General features: G+C 45.8%; 2 long non-coding RNA genes across 4 annotated transcripts; one reads left to right on the forward strand and one right to left on the reverse strand.

Moving 5' to 3' along the window:
* Positions 1-126: 126 nt before the first annotated feature.
* Positions 127-3,583, reverse strand: LOC127696044 (uncharacterized). Its single transcript, XR_007980160.1, has 3 exons — positions 3,485-3,583; positions 1,606-1,668; positions 127-546 (listed from the first exon to the last, which is right to left on the reverse strand). It is a non-coding gene; the product is annotated as an uncharacterized LOC127696044 (long non-coding RNA).
* Positions 3,584-3,664: 81 nt separating this feature from the next.
* LOC127696045 (uncharacterized) lies at positions 3,665-13,553 on the forward strand. 3 transcript variants are annotated; one of them, XR_007980163.1, is made up of 5 exons: positions 3,665-3,888; positions 3,969-4,028; positions 5,073-5,123; positions 5,521-6,441; positions 6,823-13,553. It is a non-coding gene; the product is annotated as an uncharacterized LOC127696045 (long non-coding RNA). The 3 variants fall into 3 exon arrangements; XR_007980162.1 differs by lacking the exon at positions 6,823-13,553 and having other exon boundaries at positions 5,521-6,636; XR_007980164.1 differs by lacking the exons at positions 5,073-5,123; positions 5,521-6,441 and having other exon boundaries at positions 6,716-13,553.
* The last annotated feature ends 5,884 nt before the right edge of the window (positions 13,554-19,437 follow it).

A 19,437-nucleotide genomic window follows, 5' to 3' on the forward strand; every position in this document is an offset into this window, starting at 1 on the left:
AGGACCTCTGGAAGAGCAGTCAGCGTCCTTAACCTCTGAGCCATCTCTCCAGCACTATTTTGTATTTTTCTGTTGGCGAAAGAAAGAAAGAAAGAAAGAAAGAAAGAAAGAAAGAAAGAAAGAAAGAAAGAAAGAAAGAAATGCTGAACACCTTTAAAAATTATTTATTGTCATCTGTACTTTTTTTGAGATTGTTTAGTTCATTGGCCATTTTACTGACTGGTCAATAAGATTTTGGTGTTTAATTTTTTTTGTAATCTTTTATACAATCCAGGTATTGATACACCATCTTAAGTATATCCGGCAAAGATTTCTCTCCCGTTCTGTGGACTAAGAGTATATTTTGGACCATTCCTTTCTCTCCAGATGAAGGTACCACATTTCCACAGCTTTGAGGCACTCCGGCTCTGTCCACGCTGCACTGATTTGAGAGTCGTAGCCTTTGGTTTCAACTGTGCGGTAGAGAAATGAAAGGCTCCCTTGCCGTTTCATGGTCACCGGAGCCAAGGCTGAGTGTTTGTTTTTCTTGTGAATTGTTTGATTAGTCTGCCCATCTCCAAGGAAACAAAACAAAATGAAACAAAATGGAAACAAAAAAATTAGAACCTCAATCTTGGGAGATCACCTTTTAAAATATGACGTGAGCTACATTGCCCAGCATCGTTCTGTCTGGCCCCGTCAATACGCTTGTTTGGTTTTTCTTCTGAATTATCTTGAATTTTCTTAAATATATATCCATATCAAATAGCACATATTCTTTCTTCATATCGCTTCTTTCCTAATCTTCATGCTTATTACTTCAAAAATTCCTTATATTTGATTCACAAAAATATCCCAAATACCACCAGGTTATAATGGTGGCACGATTATCTGATTTTGACTAAAATTGGGTCCATCTTCCTGTTTCTCCACCTAAGATAATATTCATTATTGCTTTGAGTAAGTGGGCTTTGTCTTTTGTTGTTGTTGTTTTGTTTTTTTTGTTTTTTGTTTTTTGTTTTTTGAGGCAGGGTTTCTCTGTGTAGCCCTGGTGGTCCTGGAACTCACTCTGTAGACCAGGCTGGCCTAGAACTCAGAAATCTGCCTGCCTCTGCCTCCCAAGTGCTGAGATTAAAGGCGTGCACCACCACGCCCTGCTGGGCTTTGTCTTTTAAGTCTCTCCCTCCTGTACCTCCTCATAGTTTCCATAGAGGGTGGCCATGGTTATGACTCTGTAACTCCAGGGGATCTGACGCCTCTGGCCTCTGCAGGCACCTGAACTCGTGTGCGTAGTCACACACAGATGCACATACTTACACATAATTAAAAATAATAAAACATTTATTGTTGAGGGCCATCTGGATGGCTCCGTGACCTAGCTCTTGTTGCCTAGACTGAGTTCAATCCCTACAGCCCCCCCCCCGGGGGGGGGGGGGATAGGAGAGACCCAACAACTAGAGTTGTTCTCTGACAGACACATGTGTGCTATGACATTCACATACATACATACATACATACATACATACACACACACATATAAGTAAACAATTTTTGTTTGCTTGAGACAGGATCATTATGTCTCTGACATGGAACTTGACATGTAGACCAGGCTGGCTTTGAACTCACAGAGATCCACATGCCTCTGCCTCCCGAGTGCTGGGACTAAAGGTGTGCACGACCACATCCAGCCTGAAAGACAAAAATTTTTAAAGCTTTTAAAAAATGGCTACTGCATTTTAGCAATTTTGTTTTGGTTTGTTTTGTTTTGTTTTTTTTTTTTTTTCGAGACAGGGTATCTCTGTGTAAGCCTGGCTGACCTGGATTTTTTTTTTAGCAATTTTTATTTAACGTCTGTGTGTGTGCGAGTGCGTGTGTGTGTGTGTGTGTGTGTGTGTGTGTGTGGTGTTTGTGTGCTGTATTTACATACGTGTGTGCTCCACATGCCTATGCATGTACTCAGGAATCAGAGTAGACCTCGGTTGTGTTTCTCCATCGCTCTCCGCTTCTTGCCCAGAGATGGCCCCTCTCTCTCACTGAGGCCGGAGACAGGCAGATGGCTGGGCATCTTTTTTTTTTTTTCTTTTTACATCCAGCTTTATTTTAAATGAAATGGAAAAAGCCTTTGGGGGATTGGCTAAAAGGAAGAATGAGTGACTTTTATTTGCACTACTTATTTGTTTGCACAAACTATGTGGATGCCTTGTGGTCTGTTTAAGAAACCAGTAGTGAAAATGTCATTTAAATTGGTCTGTAGACCAGTCTAGTCAGCAAAGAGCGTGTTGCTGTCTTCACGGAATACAGAAAGTAAAAGGAAATGTATAGAAATAAATTAAATTTATTTCAGGAATTGGAAATTGAAGAAAAATGTATGTAAATTTGTTAATCAAATAAGAATAGGCTGAAAGTAGCAGTCCCATAATGCCTAAAGAAATAGAAGGAGTCATAGAAAGTCTTCCAACCAAAAAAAGCACAGGACCAGATGGTTTCAGTGCAGAATTCTATCAGACCTTCAAAGAAGAGTTAACACCAATACTCTTCAAACTATTCCACAAAATAGAAACAGAAGGAACACTACCCAATTCCCTCTACGAAGCCACAATTACGCTGATACCAAAACCACACAAAGATCTAACAAAGAAAGAGAACTTCAGACCAATTTCCCTTATGAACATCGATGCAAAAATACTCCATAAAATTCTTGCCAACCGAATCCAAGAACACATCAAAACAATCATCCACCATGATCAAGTAGGCTTTATCCCGGGAATGCAGGGTTGGTTCAATATACGGAAATCCATCAATACAATCCACTACATAAACAAACTCAAAGAACAAAACCACATGGTCATTTCATTGGATGCTGAAGAACCATTTGACAAAATTCAGCATCCTTTCATGCTTAAAGTCTTGGAAAGAACAGGAATTCAAGGCCCATACCTAAACATAGTAAAAGCAATATACAGCAAACCGGTAGCCAGCATCAAACTAAATGGAGAGAAACTTGAAGCAATCCCACTAAAATCAGGGACTAGACAGGGCTGCCCCCTTTCTCCTTATCTTTTCAATATTGTACTTGAGGTACTAGCTCGGGCAATTCGACAACATAAGGAGGTCAAAGGGATACAAATTGGAAAGGAAGAAGTCAAACTATCATTATTTACAGATGACATGATAGTCTACCTAAGTGACCCAAAAAACTCCATTAGAGAGCTCCTACAGCTGATAAACAACTTCAGCAAAGTGGCAGGTTATAAAATCAACTCAAGCAAATCAGTGGCCTTCCTATACTCAAAGGATAAGCAGGCTGAGAAAGAAACTAGGGAAATGACCCCCTTCACAATGGCTGGGCATCTTTAACCTCCCTTCCCACAGCGCTGCTGTGGACGCGCTTACAGGTAGTGCTGTCTCTCTACTTGAGTGCTATTGTCTTAGTCGGGGTTTCTATTCCTGCACAAACGTCATGACCAAGAAGCAAGTTGGGGAGGAAAGGGTTTATTCAGCTTACACTTCCACATTGCAGTTCATCACTAAAGGAAGTCAGGACTGGAACTCAAGCAGGTCAGGAAGCAGGAGCTGATGCAGAGGCCATGGAGGGATGTTCCTTACTGACTTGCTTCCCCTGGCTTGCTCAGCCTGCTCTCTTATAGAACCCAGGACTACCAGCCCAGGATGGCACCACCCACAAGGGGCCCTCCCCCCTTGATCACTTATTGAGAAAATGCCCCACAGCTGGATCTCATGGAGGCACTTCCCCAACTGAAGCTCCTTTTATGTAATAACTCCAGCCTGTGTCAAGTTGACACACAAAACCAGCCAGTACAGCTCTGGTCTGAAATCATGTCCTCATGCTTGTGAAGAATTACCCAATGAGCCCTCTCTCTGGTCCCTCGCAGGGCTGCGGAGTCAAAGGTAAGAACTTGCAGGTTCTCAGCAAGCCCTCTCCCACTGAACCTCACTCCCCGTCCAACTGACCTTTTTCTCTTCTTGAGTTTCATGGGGAGATGGTCAGGATAACGGTTCTGAGAAGAAACCACCCTGGCAGTTCTCAGGTAAACCTTGCTTGTTCCTTACTTTATAAACTTTCAGTAGAATAAAGACATTTACAAAATGGCAGCATTTTATTTGTGGTTTTGATAATTCAATTACATGTGAGCTGTCGATGTAGCTAAGTGAGTGTCTAGATTCTTTAAGTCTCTGCCTCTCTACAATTGCTTTTCCCCATCTCTTTCATTTTCCTTTGAGCGTTACAGATCTGTCCGGCAAGCTGTCAGAGTCGCTCCCAGCCAGTCTGATGTCTCTCTTCCTCTGCGTAGCCCCTGCTGTCATTTTCCTCTTTCATTCATTCCAAGTCTTACTGATGTTAACTCCTGCTTCCTGTTTCTCTAAGGTTTGGAGGGAAGACTCTGTTCCTCTGCCAGTGGTTTTGTTTTGAACTGGGAAGTCTTTAGATGTTCTCAGGATAGTGAGGTGCCTTTTATTTCCATGTCACATTTATGAGTTTAGTTTGTCCCTCAATTTTTAGCTATTAAAGATTTTTAGGTCATGAGTTTATAATTTTTCAGGTTGTGACCTAAGCATTTGTGTTGAAGCCGTTGGGGGGAACCGAGATATGAAATATGAACATTTTAATGCAAAATTTACTTACTTATTTGGAGACAGCATCTTAGCACATAGCCTAGGTTAGTGTCGAACTTACCGTATATCTAAAGCTGGTCTCAGCAGCCATCTCCCTCCTTGTCTCCCAGTATTGCAAGCTGAGTACCACGATGCCCAGGTGACTGTATCATTTTCATTTTTATGAGAAAAAAAAAGTCTTTTTTTTTTAATTTGTGGGAATATAAGAAGTCTTTAGTTATATCATTCTGGTCATGTGAATGATTTTTTTTTTTTTTACTAGCAAAATATATTACTTTGTTAGTCTGAGGCCCTTTTGACTTTTAATTCAGGCTAATCTTTGGAAAGATACTTCGAAACTTTCCAGAATTGCTTATAAATTCCTTCTTGCCTTTTTATGTTATTTGTTTTTGTTGGTTCTAAGGGCTATGATTGCAGGATTTATGTATTTAGCCGATTGTGTGTGTGTGTGTTTGCAGAGGCCAGAAGAGAGAGCATCAAATCCCTTGGAGCTGGAGTTTCAAGTGGTTGTGAGTGGCCCAAACTCAGGTCCTCTGGAAGAGTCGCTCGCCAGCCCCCCACCCACCGCCAGCCCCCCACCCACCGCCAGCCACCCCACCCACCGCCAGCCCCCCACCCACCGCTAGCCACCCCACCCTCCACCAGCCACACCACCCACCCCCAGCCACACCACCCACCCCCAGCCACACCACCCACCCCCAGCCACACCACCCTCCACCAGCCACACCACCCACCGCCAGCCCCCCACCCACCGCCAGCCACACCACCCACCGCCAGCCACACCACCCACTGCCAGCCCCCTGGGTTCTTTGATGTAGCCTCTGCAGAGTCACTTCTGTTAGGATTTCCTGTCTACGGTGTTTGCGCAGCTCTGTCTCTTGTAATTTGCCGTCTTTTTGTGTCCAGCTTTTTATTATCATTACCTGGTTTAAAAGTGTGAATCCGCGGCGTTCCCAGGGAGGCAGATGTGCACAGGAGTGTTTCCCAGCACTTTAAATTCACATGTGAACACTGGAGTTCATCAGTCTCGTCCCAAGCATGTTTCCTCCCAGCTGTGCACCGGTGACCTTGCTGGGAAGCCTCTAGACCCCCGGCTCTGAGTGGGACTCTATCCCTGCCCGTCTTAGCCAACGGTGTTCCTCACGTCCACTGCAGAAGCAGACCAGGTCACAGGGGGTTGGGGTTAGGGTGGCTGGTGAGATGGCTGAGTGGTGAGCGCTAGCCGCTCTTCCGGAGGACCTGAGTTTGGACCACTCATAACCACTTGAATAATTGTGTGCTTATAAATTCTAATTGCCTGGCCAATTAGAAGGCCCCTTTCTCTAAGCCTGTGTGATGGCTGTTCTTGCTTGCCAACTTGACTGCATCTGGAATTAATTAAAACCCAAACAGCTGTGAGGGATTTTTTTTCTCTTAATTAAATCATTTGAAGTAGGAAGATCACTTTTTTCCTTTTATTTATTCACTTTATATCTAGTTCATTGCCCCTCCTCCTGGGGACCCCCTCCCACATTCCTTTCCCCCCATCCTCCCTCCCCTTCTCCTTTGTGAGGGTGGGGTCCTTGGGTGTGGTCCTGACCCTGGCACATCAAGTCTCTGCGGGGCTAGGCACATCCTCTCCCACTGAGGCCAGAGAAGGCAGCCCAGCTAGAAGAGCACACCCCATGTTCAGCCAACGGCTTTTGGGATGGCCCTGCTCCAGCTGTTCAGGATCCACATGAAGACCAAGCTGCACATCTGCTACCTATGAGCAGGGAGACAGACGCAGGTCCAGTCTGTGGATGTTCTTTGGTTGGTGGTTCAGTCTGTAGAGCCCCTAGGGTCCAGGTTAGCTGACTCTGTTGGTCTTCCTGTGGAGTCTCTATCCCCCTCCCCCTTGCAGGGCCTCAATCCTATTCTTCCATTAGAGTCCCCACACTCCATCCATTGTTTGACGGTGGGTGTCTGTGTCTGTGTGAGTCTTCTGTTGGGTGGAGCCTCTTAGAGGACTGTCATGCTAGACTCCTGTTTGCAAACATAACAGAGTATCATTAATAATGTCAGGGGTTGGTGCTTGCCCATGGGATGGGGAAGACCCACTTTTAATCCGTATCTTTTGAAGTGGGCAGATCCACCTTTAATCTGGGTCATGCCTACTGATGAAGGAAGTTTTCACCGGTTGCCTAGCTCTCCCTCTCGGTGGCAAGTCCGTTTCTTCACTGTCATTAGAGCCTGAGTCCTTGGGATTATGACATATGCTGAAGCCCAGTGGACACATCCAGCATCGTTGACTGAACAACTACTGGATTCTTGGACTTCCTGTTGGTAAATGGCCACTGTTGGACTAGCTGGACCACAAGCCTGTAAACCCTTCTAGTAAGTCGCATATATATTCATTCTATAAATTCTGTCCTCCCCCCCCCCAAAAAAAATCCCTCTGGCTAATACAGCCTGACCGGATACAAACACAATATCTGCCAAATACATGGCGTCTTCCAGAAGGGGCATCCAGAGCACAGAGGTGACTGAAAAGCAGGCTTCCTGGATGGAAAGTCCAGCTCTGACTCTGGCTTGAGACCATGGGCTCATGGTTTAATGTGCCTCAGTTTCACTGTCTGCAAGACAGCGTCAAACACAGAGGATCCTTGTAGAAATTACACACCGAAATATATAAAGCATCAGAATAGTGCCCAGAATCCAGAGGACAACAAGGAGCCGGGTGCTGCTCCCTGGCACATGAGGCTGAGGAGAGACATGGTTCGCGTGATGGAGAGAGGCCCAGGGGCAGGGCTCTGGGCCTTCACATGGCTTAGGTTCTCTGGAACCAGCTGCTCCTAAAATTGGATGTGCCTGAAACTTTTCGGTTGCTTAATATTCTGTGACTTGCATAAAAAAAAAAATACAATAACTGTCCTTAGAGCAGTAATCCAGCGTCCTGGGCAGGAAGATGGAAGCTGCCCACACCCTGTGGTTTAAGTCTGGGCCTTCTCCTTCCCCAACTTCTTCTCGCTCCGATGTTCTTCTCCCACACTCCTACTACAGAGATGGTTGGGCTCGGGGAGGAAATGTTTTCTGGATGCTTCTGTTTAGAGACTGTGCTCAGGCATGTGAACTGTTGGATTTATTAATAACTCTATGAGGACCCTGGAGTGCACAGCCAGTGACCAAGACACACAGATGCGGCCACCTGAAGCCCACCCTGGAGCCCCTCTGGATAAGGTCAAATTCTAGACAGATATCAGAACTCGTTCTAGTCAGCACTGACTGGCAAATGTGATTAGTCCTTTTTAAAAATGGCGCTGACCCCAAAGCACTCTAGTCAATGCCTGGTCTCAATAATCTTTCTCAGGCAATTACTTCATCCACCTATCCTCAGTCTCAAAGCTGAAGTCTTATTTGTAAAGAAACTATGACCTGGCCACACAGCTCCAAGGATCCATGTTCACTCCTGCACTACTCCGTCCTCACAGCAGGCCTGAGAGCTGAGGTCTCCACCATCTTTGTGGCTTGATGGCCAGGTGTAAGCACAGGTGTCTGTGTCACACCAGCCTGAGTTTGAATTTTACTTTCTCTAGTTACCGAGGGTAAGCCACATGGACAGTAAGAGGACATGGGGGTAAGTGGTTTGTTTCCTGTTCTGTCTCATCAATAGTACACCCATTAACACAGTGCGTGGTTATCAGATGCATGGAGATCTTTCCCATGCCAGTCAGTCAGTGTTTGCAACCACCACCAGCCGGACAACCTCTGATAGTCTGATTCTGACACTGACCCGGAGGTAATAGCCAATGCCACAGGTCACGGATTCAGTACTCCGTCAGCTCTGACTTCATGTGTTGGTTGAAAGCACAAGGTCTTGTCTGTGCATCTGATCAGCGCTTTATACATTTGGAACTCCCGTGGTCCCTTCCTTGAATCCTACTGTTTTGCTAGAATGGTTCAGAGAACTCAGGGAAGTCTTTGCTTATGGCCACAATATACTGACCTTTCGCTTTATAATATCTAAGGGTGTTTCCAAACAAGGTGTGTGGTTTGCCTCACCTCCCGGGTTTCCATTGCAGCGGTGAGTCACCCACCTTTCCAATTTAACAGCCCAGATATAAATCGATTATTATTTACGCACTGAAATCAGGTAACACTGTGCTGTGCGTCAGTTATTTTCTATTCACTCTGACAAAACATCTGATCAAATCCACCTGGGGGCTGGACTCTGGTTCACGGTTTAGGAGAGAATGTAATCCTCGTGGCAGAAGCATGAACTTGTAGCAGAAAAATCAGGAAACACACGTTTAAACCCAGCATTCTGGAGAGACAGCGTCAGGCAGACCCCTGAGCTCGAGGCCAGCCTGGTCTACATGATGAGGTCCAGGAGAGCCAGGGCTTCATAGTGGGCCCTCGCCTCGAAAACAAACAAGAGGAATGATCAATAAAAAGTAGAGAGAGGCGAGGGCTGGGACTCAGCTGAGGTTTTCCTTTCTCCCTTCTGCTTCAGTCGCAGAACCCATCCCCGATGGTGCGATGGTGGTGCTCACACACAGGCTAGGCCCTTTCAGTCAGTGTTCTCTAAAAATGTCCTCGGGCACACTCAGCGCTGTATCTCCTACGTGGTTCTAAATGCCATCGATCGACAACCCAGACCAGGAACCACAAGTTGAGGTGGAGTCCTCTACTCGGTGGGTGGTACGTGAGGTTGGTGACCTCTCTGAGACAAGCAGGCACCAAGTGACCCTTCCCACGTACGCGTCATGTCTGGGAACAAACCTCTCTAGTTAATTCTGACAGGGGAGAACAGAACAAGGATGGTTTATGGCGTGAGTCATTTGAGTTTTATATTAGAATATAATAAAAGGATACATGACTTGTTAGAGACATAGCTGAAGGATTGAAAGGCATTTGCCCTGTACTAAACTAACAGATTTTAGTCAGCGATCCTGCAATAATTATGGCTGTGTACAGAATGCTGTGTCCGTGCACCCCGCTCGTGACTCACTGGATGAGTCACGCCTTCTCCTGCCCTTCCACCGGGTTCCTAAGAGCGGCCCATCTCACCTGCGATGATTTTCTGTTTAATTAGTCCTCCCACCATCCACACCTAATCAGGGCCTCGGGACAGTGGCCCTCTGATGTCAGTCTTCCTCGAGGACCAGTCCAGAGTGACGAAACACCACCAACCATGCTCTTGCTGAACCCCAATCTTTCCACAGCTCCTCTGGTCTACACTCTCTAGCCAAGAACACAAGACCCACAACCTGGCTGTGGGTTTCACCAGCTGCGACTCGCGATGGCATTAGTGTCTTGAACATCTCGAAGTGAAGGAGTGGGAAGGGCTCTTTGTTCCCTGAAGCACGCCACAGAGAGCAGAATGGCCCAGGTGGCAAGGCCCTCTTCACGTTCCTTACCGTTAGCATTTTGAAGGAAACTCTTCCTCCCCCACAACCAAATAATATTTGAATTATTATTGAATTCACTGAAAAGGGTAAAAAGCAAAAATATACCCAGACCAGATCTCTCTGGATGTTTCATAACAAAATGGATAAACTGTATTCTGACTCCACTGACAGATGAATGGCCTCCAGCCCTCCAGGCCTGACAGGCAAACCATTTCATTCAAACACCAGGTCCTGACAAGCTTCAGTGTGCAGATCTTCTGGCTGCCGTAGCCCGAACTATAATTCTGAGACTTGAGAAGGACCGGCCTCCCGCGGCCGTGGTGAGAGACCAGATCTGCAAACGCAAGACGGGGCTGCTTTGCTTCATCACTGCAAGGGCTGAGCTCCTGCAGGGCACAGGTAGCTCCACAGAGACACAGAGAAGAAGGAAATAGAATATGGGCAACGCCTGAGTCTGGGTTTGTTTCTTCCCAGCGACAATGACCCTAATTAAGACAAGGCATTGTCAGAGTTTCTCAGCCTCAAACTACAAGGCAAAGGATTCCTTGCTGGGAACTGAGGGAGAGGGAGGTCCTCTGCCTTGTGGGCTGTTCCGGCTTTACTCACTAGATGTGGTTAGGCTTTTCTTCCACCCCTAACCCCCAACCATGGCAGGCTGTGACAATGGGGTTACAGGAGTTGGGGGAGCTAGTGGGTGGCTGGCGACACCTCAGTTCCTGCATCCAGTCACCTCTAGGAGGAATAACACTTTTGTAAAAATCCCACGATCCTGATCATACCAACTTGTTTGTACTTTGTGCTTCAGTTCAAGAAAAATAGCTGCAGCGAACGAACCACTGTCGTCTCAGAGGAATAAAGAATGAGCTAAGAGAAAAGAGAAAACAGGGGACGTGGGGTTGCGTGGTGTGTGGTAAGAACTCCAAACAGGAAGTCCTGAGATGCTGGGGACGCAGGGCAGTGGTGGCAGACGGCTTTAATCACAGCACTTGGGAGGCAGAGGCAGGTCGATTTCTGAGTTCGAGGCCAGCCTGGTCTAAAGAGTTCCAGGACAGCCAGGGCTACACAGAGAAATCCTGTCTCAAAAACAAACAGGAAATCCAGAGACAGCAGGCAGGGTGGGGTAGCGCATGCTGTAAGAATTCCAGACACAGGATATGAACAAATCTACAGGGATGTCAGGGTCACCTAAGCAGACCTGAGTTCTGGGATTTGCGTGTTGGTCTCCAGGTTATCATGGTGGCTTGTACGTGCATGGGGGTGTGGTGACAAAGCTGACAGGATGCTTAGCTATGTGACCTCTGAGATTCCTGCTCACGGCAAAACACGGAGCAGGGAAACCAGAGGCTTACCCTGGCTTTCTCATCCGGCAGCGTATGCTCAGTCCAGGAATGATATCAGAATGTCCTAGTCGCAATCATGTGTGTGTTGGGGGGGGTGTCAGCCAGAGGGGGGAAGTACTTCCTGCCAGGCCTGGATGCCCTAAGCTAGAACCCTGGGGAGGGGGGTGGACTCCTCCTCGTAGAGTCCTCTCTTCCGTTCACAGATGTGGGATACCCCCACCCACAACATGCACAAATAAACAAAACATAAACAAGTAAATAAATAGACAAATAATAGTAAAAAGCACTTTAACAACTTACTTGCTGGTATTTCCTCTCTTCACCACACACAGTTATTCCTATTCTAAACTAGTCAATACAACAAGCAAATATGTCTGTTGTCATGTAAATATTCACAAAGGACTAGATATTAGGTGTAGACTATTTAAAATGTAGTCTAGGGCTGGAGAGATGGCTCAGTGGTTAAGGGCACTGACTGGTCTTCCAAAGGTCCTGAGTTCAATTCCCAGCAACCACATGGTGGCTTACAACCATCTGTAACAAGATCTGATGCTCTCTTCTGGGGTGTCTGAAGACAGCTACAGTCTACTTATATATAATAATAAATAAATCTTTAAAAAAATAAAATAAAATGTAGTCTAGGGTTCTTGTGAGATGGTTCAGTGGTTATAGTATTCACTAATCTTGCAGAGGACCAAGGTTCAAGTCCCAGCACCCACACAGTGGCTCACAGCCTTCAATGATGTCAGTTTCCAGGATCAAGGTGCTGGGAACTGAGCCTGGGTCAAATGTTCTTACCCTCTGAGTATCCCCAGTATGCATTTAAAAGGTGACATCTTCAACTTACCCTTGAGGCTGGAAGTCTATCCCTGTAATGGTTAATCTCGGTTGATAACTTGACTGGATTGAGAGACCCCTTGAAGATTAATAAAGCATGTCTGGGATCACGTTTGTGAGGGTGTTTCCAGAGAGGATCTCCTGGGGAAGCGTCCTAGTTACTATTGCATTGCTGGGAGGAGACAACATGACCAGAGCGGCTCAGTAAGGGAAGCATTTAGTTGGGTGTTTGCTTGCAGTTCAGAGGGCGAGTCCGTGACCATCACAGTGGGGAGCGTGGCGGCAGAGGCGGGCATGGTGCTGCAGCAGTAGCTAAAACCTTATATCTGGTCCACGAACAGAGATGGGGGACAGGGGAGGGCCTAGTGTTGGCCTTTGAAAGTTTACCCCTAGTGACACACCTCCAACAAGGCTAATATACCTCCTAATCCTCCCTAAACAGGCCACCAGCTAGGAACCGAACATTGAAATATATGGACCTGTAGGGACCATTCTCATTCAAACCAGCACAGGGCAAAGTCCCAGCCTGAGTGTGGTGGGCACCGGCTCACAATCTGGGGACCCAGATGGAATCAATGCAGGAGGGAAATGAGAAGGCGCACTCTGCAGCCTTCTCTTCTTGCTTACAGCCGTCTCCCCGACACGAGGTGAGCTGTTTTGCTCTACCAGGCACTTCCGGCCACAATGGACTGAAACTTCTGAAACCCAGAGCTGGAATGAACCCTTCACACCCTAAATTGTTTTCCGCAGTTGTGTGCCACAGCGCTGGGAAGCTCTCGCTCGGTGCCGTCCAGAGCTCAAGAGCGCACTACCTGGGAAGTTTGCTCTTGTGCATAAGCATTTCACATATGGTACATTAAGCTCCTATCATGTGCGGGCTGTGATCAAATGGTAATAGCGCAGCACACACGGTCCTGTGAAGGATTTTGAGATGTGTGCAGCAGGAACATTCTGGGATCAACTATCAATGCTCACTGCACGTGGGAAGTCTGAAGATCATACGTGGCCACCCTGCATCTGACCCTGCCTCCAACTCCTGCCATCTTGCTTATTTTAAGTCAGGGCCTCACTACGTAGTACAATCTGGAGCTTGCTGTGTAACACCAGTTGACCTTAAATTCACAGCAATTCCCCTGCCTCTGTATCTCATGTGTTCAGGTCACAGGCCAAAACTACCAAGTTCATCATGAAGCCAATATCTCCCTTGCTCCTGCAGACTGTGACCTCGGCATTCTCTCCGAGTACTGCATACTGCCTAGACTGCTCTATTCTCCGTGCTCTGGACAGCACCCTCCAATCCGCTCCAGAATACACTAGTGAGTTTGTCTCTGCTGATGTAATCAATTAATCAATCAATTAAAAACAGACTGTACCCAGATTATGAGTTTGGACTTCTTCTGCTCAGAGCCTTAAATCTGCTACTTATCATCTATTTGCAACCAAACCAACACTGCTGCAGTTTGGATTTGTTTAGATTGACATTAAAAGCCATCACTTGTTGGAAAGAGGATTTAGGTTTAGATTTAAAAGTCATCATGGGTGGGGGGGGGGGGCTTTGACCTCTCACCTTTGCAAGCAGCCAGTAGGAGTGCTCCAGCCACTTATTTAAGCATACGTATTCCTCCATCCCTTCTGAAGCGCACTGAGTCCAACTTTGTAAACTAAATCTTCAGAGCAGTGGTTCTCAGCCTTCCCAACGCTGCAACCCTTTAAGAGTTTCTCGTGTTGTGGTGAACCCCCCGCCAACCGTAACATCATTTTGTTGCTACTTCATAACTGTGATTTCTCTACTGTTACGAACCACAGTGTAAATATTTTTGGAGATGGAGGTTGGGAGCCTAGGGGCTTAGTAAGGGGTTTACCGGCCTTGACTGCAGGAGCTTTTCAGGAAGTGGACGCATGAAATGGAGAAGCTACCTTCATCCTAAAGCTTGGTTAAAGGAGCATGGTGTCTCGGGGGTTTGTCAGCTGTTTAAAAAGGAGGTCTCCTTAGAATAGCGTTCCTAGGTCATGGATACAGTGGGAAAATGGGTGAATTGTGGTTCTTGAATAAATATGCACGAACACAGGAAGGCCAGCAGTGACCTGGGAAACTCAGACCTTTGGAGTTAGCCTAAATTTGAGCCCCAGATGTACAATTTACATGTTCTGTGACTATAAATCCTTCTGAATCTTGGTCCATACCTGCAAAATAGATATAATAATCCCCATGCTAGTCCCTGTACTGCATAGAGTTCATGAGTAGAAAGTGCACATCAAAACAGCCTCCCAGTGCACAGAAGCCACTCTCCCAGAAATTGTTTCTTTTCTTCCTCCTTTTCTCCAGCAGCATCTGGGTTTTCTGGGCTATGCCCACGGCAGGAGTGGCATGTGAATCATAGACATCGCATGATAGAATCCTCCTGTGTAAAACTTTGTGTGCGAAACAGAAAAGGCAAATGAAACAGAGAGCACACATGCAGACATGATACAAATCGGTCCCAGAACATGGCTTCATTCTGGAGGAACAAGAGAGATGGGTGGCCCACGCTGCCCACCAATAAGCGTATTTAATATCTCCCAAAGACATTTACTACATTGTGGAATCCCAGATCCAGAAGTGACCTTAGGGCCGAGAATGGTGGCAAATACCTGTAGATTACAGCACTAAAGAGGTTGAAGTAGGAAGACTGTAAGTTCAAGGCAGGCCTAGGCTACAAAGCAAACCTCTGTCTCAAAAATAGAAACGAAAGGAGTGGCTGTACATGTCATTGTCATGATTTCCTCATGGGAAACGTGAAAACTCTAACGTGAAAACTCTAAATGCCAACCTAGTTCTCGGAGGGTTACAAAATGAGTGAGCTCCTGAATTCTTTCCCCAAATTTCATCTGCAGAATCAAGACAATCACTGCTCTTCCGTACTTCTTTGGAATCCAGGAATCTCTCCATCACAACCGTGCATGTCCCTACACCGCAAGGCCTTTTGCACACTTTCAGGAGGCGGGTGGCAGAGTCAAGACACTGTGTGAGCTCAGCTGGGTGAACCAGCACATAGAAGGAATGAACCTAGAGGAACTAGACACAAAACTACCTGGGAAAATGGCTAGGTTGTGTTCTGGGGCTAAAACCAAAATCAGTAGCAGTCATTGATTACTTGCTAAGTACTTTCCATATGTTAGCTTGTGTGATGCTTACCTCAACCCCACGCATGTGAGGATTATCTCAGCACCATGTGGTGATGATCACCTCAACACCATGCAGGAGGCACCGTTATTCCAATTTCATCAGGTACAGACGTGAAGCACAGAAAGGTTCACAGCTCACCCACTGTCGTATGGACACAGAATCAGACAGAGGCTTGGGTTTCAGGCACAAGAATCCCTCATGCCACTTCTTTGTTTAAACATTGCATAGTTTTCTAGATCACTCAGGAGTAAAAGCTGAAAAGCCATCCAGATGCCCGGCATCTCTGGCTTTCTGTCATTTTTTTTGGAATGTTCCATATAACCTTCGCTCTAATCCTTTGTTCTGTGAGTTTTTCCCCCAGACAAGACACTCACTGAATCTCTTAGCTCTTCCCATCCTCATCAAGGTCTCGGAGACAAGTCTAGCTAGAATTAGAACCCGTCCACCCCATTCCTTGCTTTGTCTTCTCTGTAAGCATCCCCCCCCATCCCCATACAGTGCTCTATTGTGGCTGTGTTCTTTAATCACAATGCAAAATCGACCATCAATGTCATAGTATTAGTTGATTCATGAAAGATTCTCCAACGGATGTTAGGCTTGAGGAAGAAGAATAAGATAATAAGTTCCCTTGAGAATCTTTATCATAGCCAGTGTGATGACACCTGTCTGTAATCTCTGTACTTTGGGGCGGAAGTGGGAGGAACCTGAGTTTGAGGTCAGCCCTGGACTTCATAAAAAAAAAAAAAAAAAAAAAAAAAAAAAAAAAGACTGTCTAAAAAACACTACCATCACCACCGCTACAACAACAACAAAATAACGAAAAAAGGCAGCAGGATCACTCACACCAGTAATCAAGGCAAACCCCTTACTCTTACTCTTGCGTTTGAGGTATGTTTACATTGACTGGGAATTATATTATACTCTCCTAAGCAATTCCACACACACACTGTTGCAATTGTGCCCAGGTTGCCCTGATACAGGAAGCGCCACTCAAGTAAGGTTGTTTGTTTCCCTGATAGGAAACTGAACCTTAAGAGTCTTTCTTCTGTTGTAACAAAGTTCTTGTAGTGTAAAGGACTCAACTCCAGTTTCAGTCGCCCAGATGAGTCAGGTAGTATAGGAGTTGGAATCTGGGTCCTCCACATGCCAAACCCCACTACTGCCTCTCAAAAACTTTCCAGAGAAGCATAAGCTTCTAACATTGTGATTGTAGGCACACACTTCTGCACCTGGCTTTTACGTGGGTGCTGGGGATATGAACCCCCTGCTTCATGACTGAGCAGCAAACACTCTACAAACGGAGCTGTCTCCTCAGGTTCCTGTTCGTAACACTTCCCCTGAGCAGTGACAAGAAGGATCCTGCCCCTCTGCTTCACTGCCTGCCCTCCTCAGGACTCTGCCACCGCACTTTGCGTGCCCAATGGCGCACCTCACACGCTGATTAACTAGCATGGGTGGGTTCTAGGCAGATGCACTTTCTAAGAGGTGACACTGGCTTCTTGGCCAGTCTCTTGGCCCAGGCCACCATCTTGGTCAGTGGGGCCTCTCTGCCTCCTCTCCCCTGACCTCTCTGCCTCTCCTCACGTTGCCTGACTCAGGTTCACATTCACTCTGGACTCTCCCAGATGTCCCTGCCTCTGGCTATGCGCTCCCTTTTGTCTACAATAAACCTTCTCCTCCACCATCTGTAGGAGCAGCCAAATCCATTCCTTTTCATGTCTTTTATTTTTCACCTAAGAAGTTGAGGTTCTGTGAGAAATTGAAATACAAGGAACTTTGAACTGCCTTTGAAAAATATCTCCAATAGTCTTTATCAAGAACTTGCTTTATGACTCAAAGAGAAAAACCCAGACTGAGAAGGTTATCTAATGGCAAAGTCCTGTGAAAAATAATTTTCAAGACTGCCCAGCAGAGATAAATATTCAACTATAATCACAGCGGGCTTTCTCTTCTCTGATTATTTGGGTGGGATGGTGACGATGTCGTTGCTAGTATCATAGGAATATAAAGAATGGACATGACCACTCCAAGGTATAGAGCTTGAGGTTTTTGATGTAGATTTGAGGGAGAATATATCTAGAGACATCTGAAGAGTCTAAAGTAGGGGGAGAAAGAAGTAGGCTAAACATGGTTAGAGGAATACACCAGGTCATGAGGGGGGGGAGGGAAGGGAAGGGGAGGGGAGGGGAGAGGAGGGGAGGGAAAGGAAGGGAGGGAAGCTCAAGAGAGAGCCAAGAGTGCATAGTCAAAATGGCATGGTCAAAATGGCGGGGTGTTATAGGAAAGGGAAGCTGGAAGATGGGAAGGCCTGCCCCGGGAAGCCCCGGCTCAGGGCTGAAGAGGAGGAGAGGCCTGGGTGAGGAGACTGGGAGGAGCCACAGGTGCTCCATGTATGTGACAAAGCCCAGAGGCCCGCATGCACCCCAGCATGCTGGCCAGCACCAAGGGGAGCCATCTTTGGGACCTGACAGTAGGTAAACCTCTGGCTACCTCACAGTGATTATTAACTGACTGGTGGAGCTTCTGAAGGGCTCCTTCATGACAGGCCCTGTGGTGTGCTGTGGAATACTGTTGAAAGAATGAGTCTGCAGGGAAGTCACACCAAAAGTCACTCTCCAAAGGAACTGAAATTCGTGATTGCGCAAGGACGTCTTTACTTTTGGTATAGTAAAAGTATGTTGTCGTTTTAGTCACGACATCCTATTAAATAAAACAATGAGGATCTTCTGTTGTGTCTGCCTACAGAGATTGCTTTCAAGGATGTATTGGTTTCTGTTGTGGAGACACGGCACAGATCGCTGGCTCAGGGTGTGTGTGGGGAAACAAATACTATTATTTTGCTAAATGAGCACTGAAATAAAATGATTCCTAATAACAGTCTAACATACCCATGGCTTAGCTCTCATCTCACGGTCAGTGAGAAGTAACACAGAGACCCACAACTGGATAGTGTGCAGAGAGTGAGAGACCTTGGAGTGAACACTCAGTCCTTAATGGGATGACGTCATAAATCTCTCCCCCACCCCACCCCAGGGCTCAGGAAATTCCACAGAAGAGGAGACAGACAGATTCTAAGAGCCAGAGGTAATGCAACCAGCACCTTCCAGACCCAGCTGGGCTGATGCACAGGTGACTCACGGAGACTGTGGTCGCATCACGGGACATGCACAGGTCTATCCAAGCCACACAGAGCAGCAGCAACCTAGGACATACACGGGGTCCCATCTCTAACCAAGGAGCCATCTGCACTGATACCCGCTGGCAAAAGAGAAATAAGTTCCTCTATGGTGTGTCACTGGGTATATAAACCACACTCCAGGTCAGGCCACATGCCCAGGAGTAGTTAGCCAACACAAAACAAACTCAATTAAAAAAAAGATAATAAAATTAAAAAGTACTTGAGAGAACATTAAAAATAAACGACTGCATATGTAGCCTAGGCAGGGTGAGGGGAAGACTTCCCTTCCCACCTCTGAGACGGCTGAAAGGGCTGCTTCTATCTGAACCTGCTTTAAGATCCTTACTAGACCCCAGTGGAAAGACATTCCACTACCTTTCTCCAAGATGACTGTCATTAAAAATTATCTCCCTGGAGGCTGGGGAAGAGAGAACACACACACACACACACACACACACACACACACACACACATATATATATACATATACACATATACATATATATACACAAATATACATACATACACATGCATACACACATATACATATATATGTATACACATAAACATATACATATATACACACATACATATATACATACACATATACATATATATATACATATACATACACATATATGCACATACACATATACATACATATACACACACAAATATACATATATACACATGCATACACACATATACATATATAATGTACACACATATAAACATATACATATATACACACATACACATATACATATATATACAAAAATACACATATACACATATATATACACATACACATACACATATATACACATACACATACATATATATACACAAATATACATATATAGACATGCATACACACATATACACATATATGTACACACATAAACATATACATATATACATATATATACACAT

The sequence above is a fragment of the Apodemus sylvaticus genome, chromosome 11, assembly GCF_947179515.1.
Source record: "Apodemus sylvaticus chromosome 11, mApoSyl1.1, whole genome shotgun sequence".
Classification (NCBI taxonomy): Eukaryota; Metazoa; Chordata; class Mammalia; order Rodentia; family Muridae; genus Apodemus; species Apodemus sylvaticus.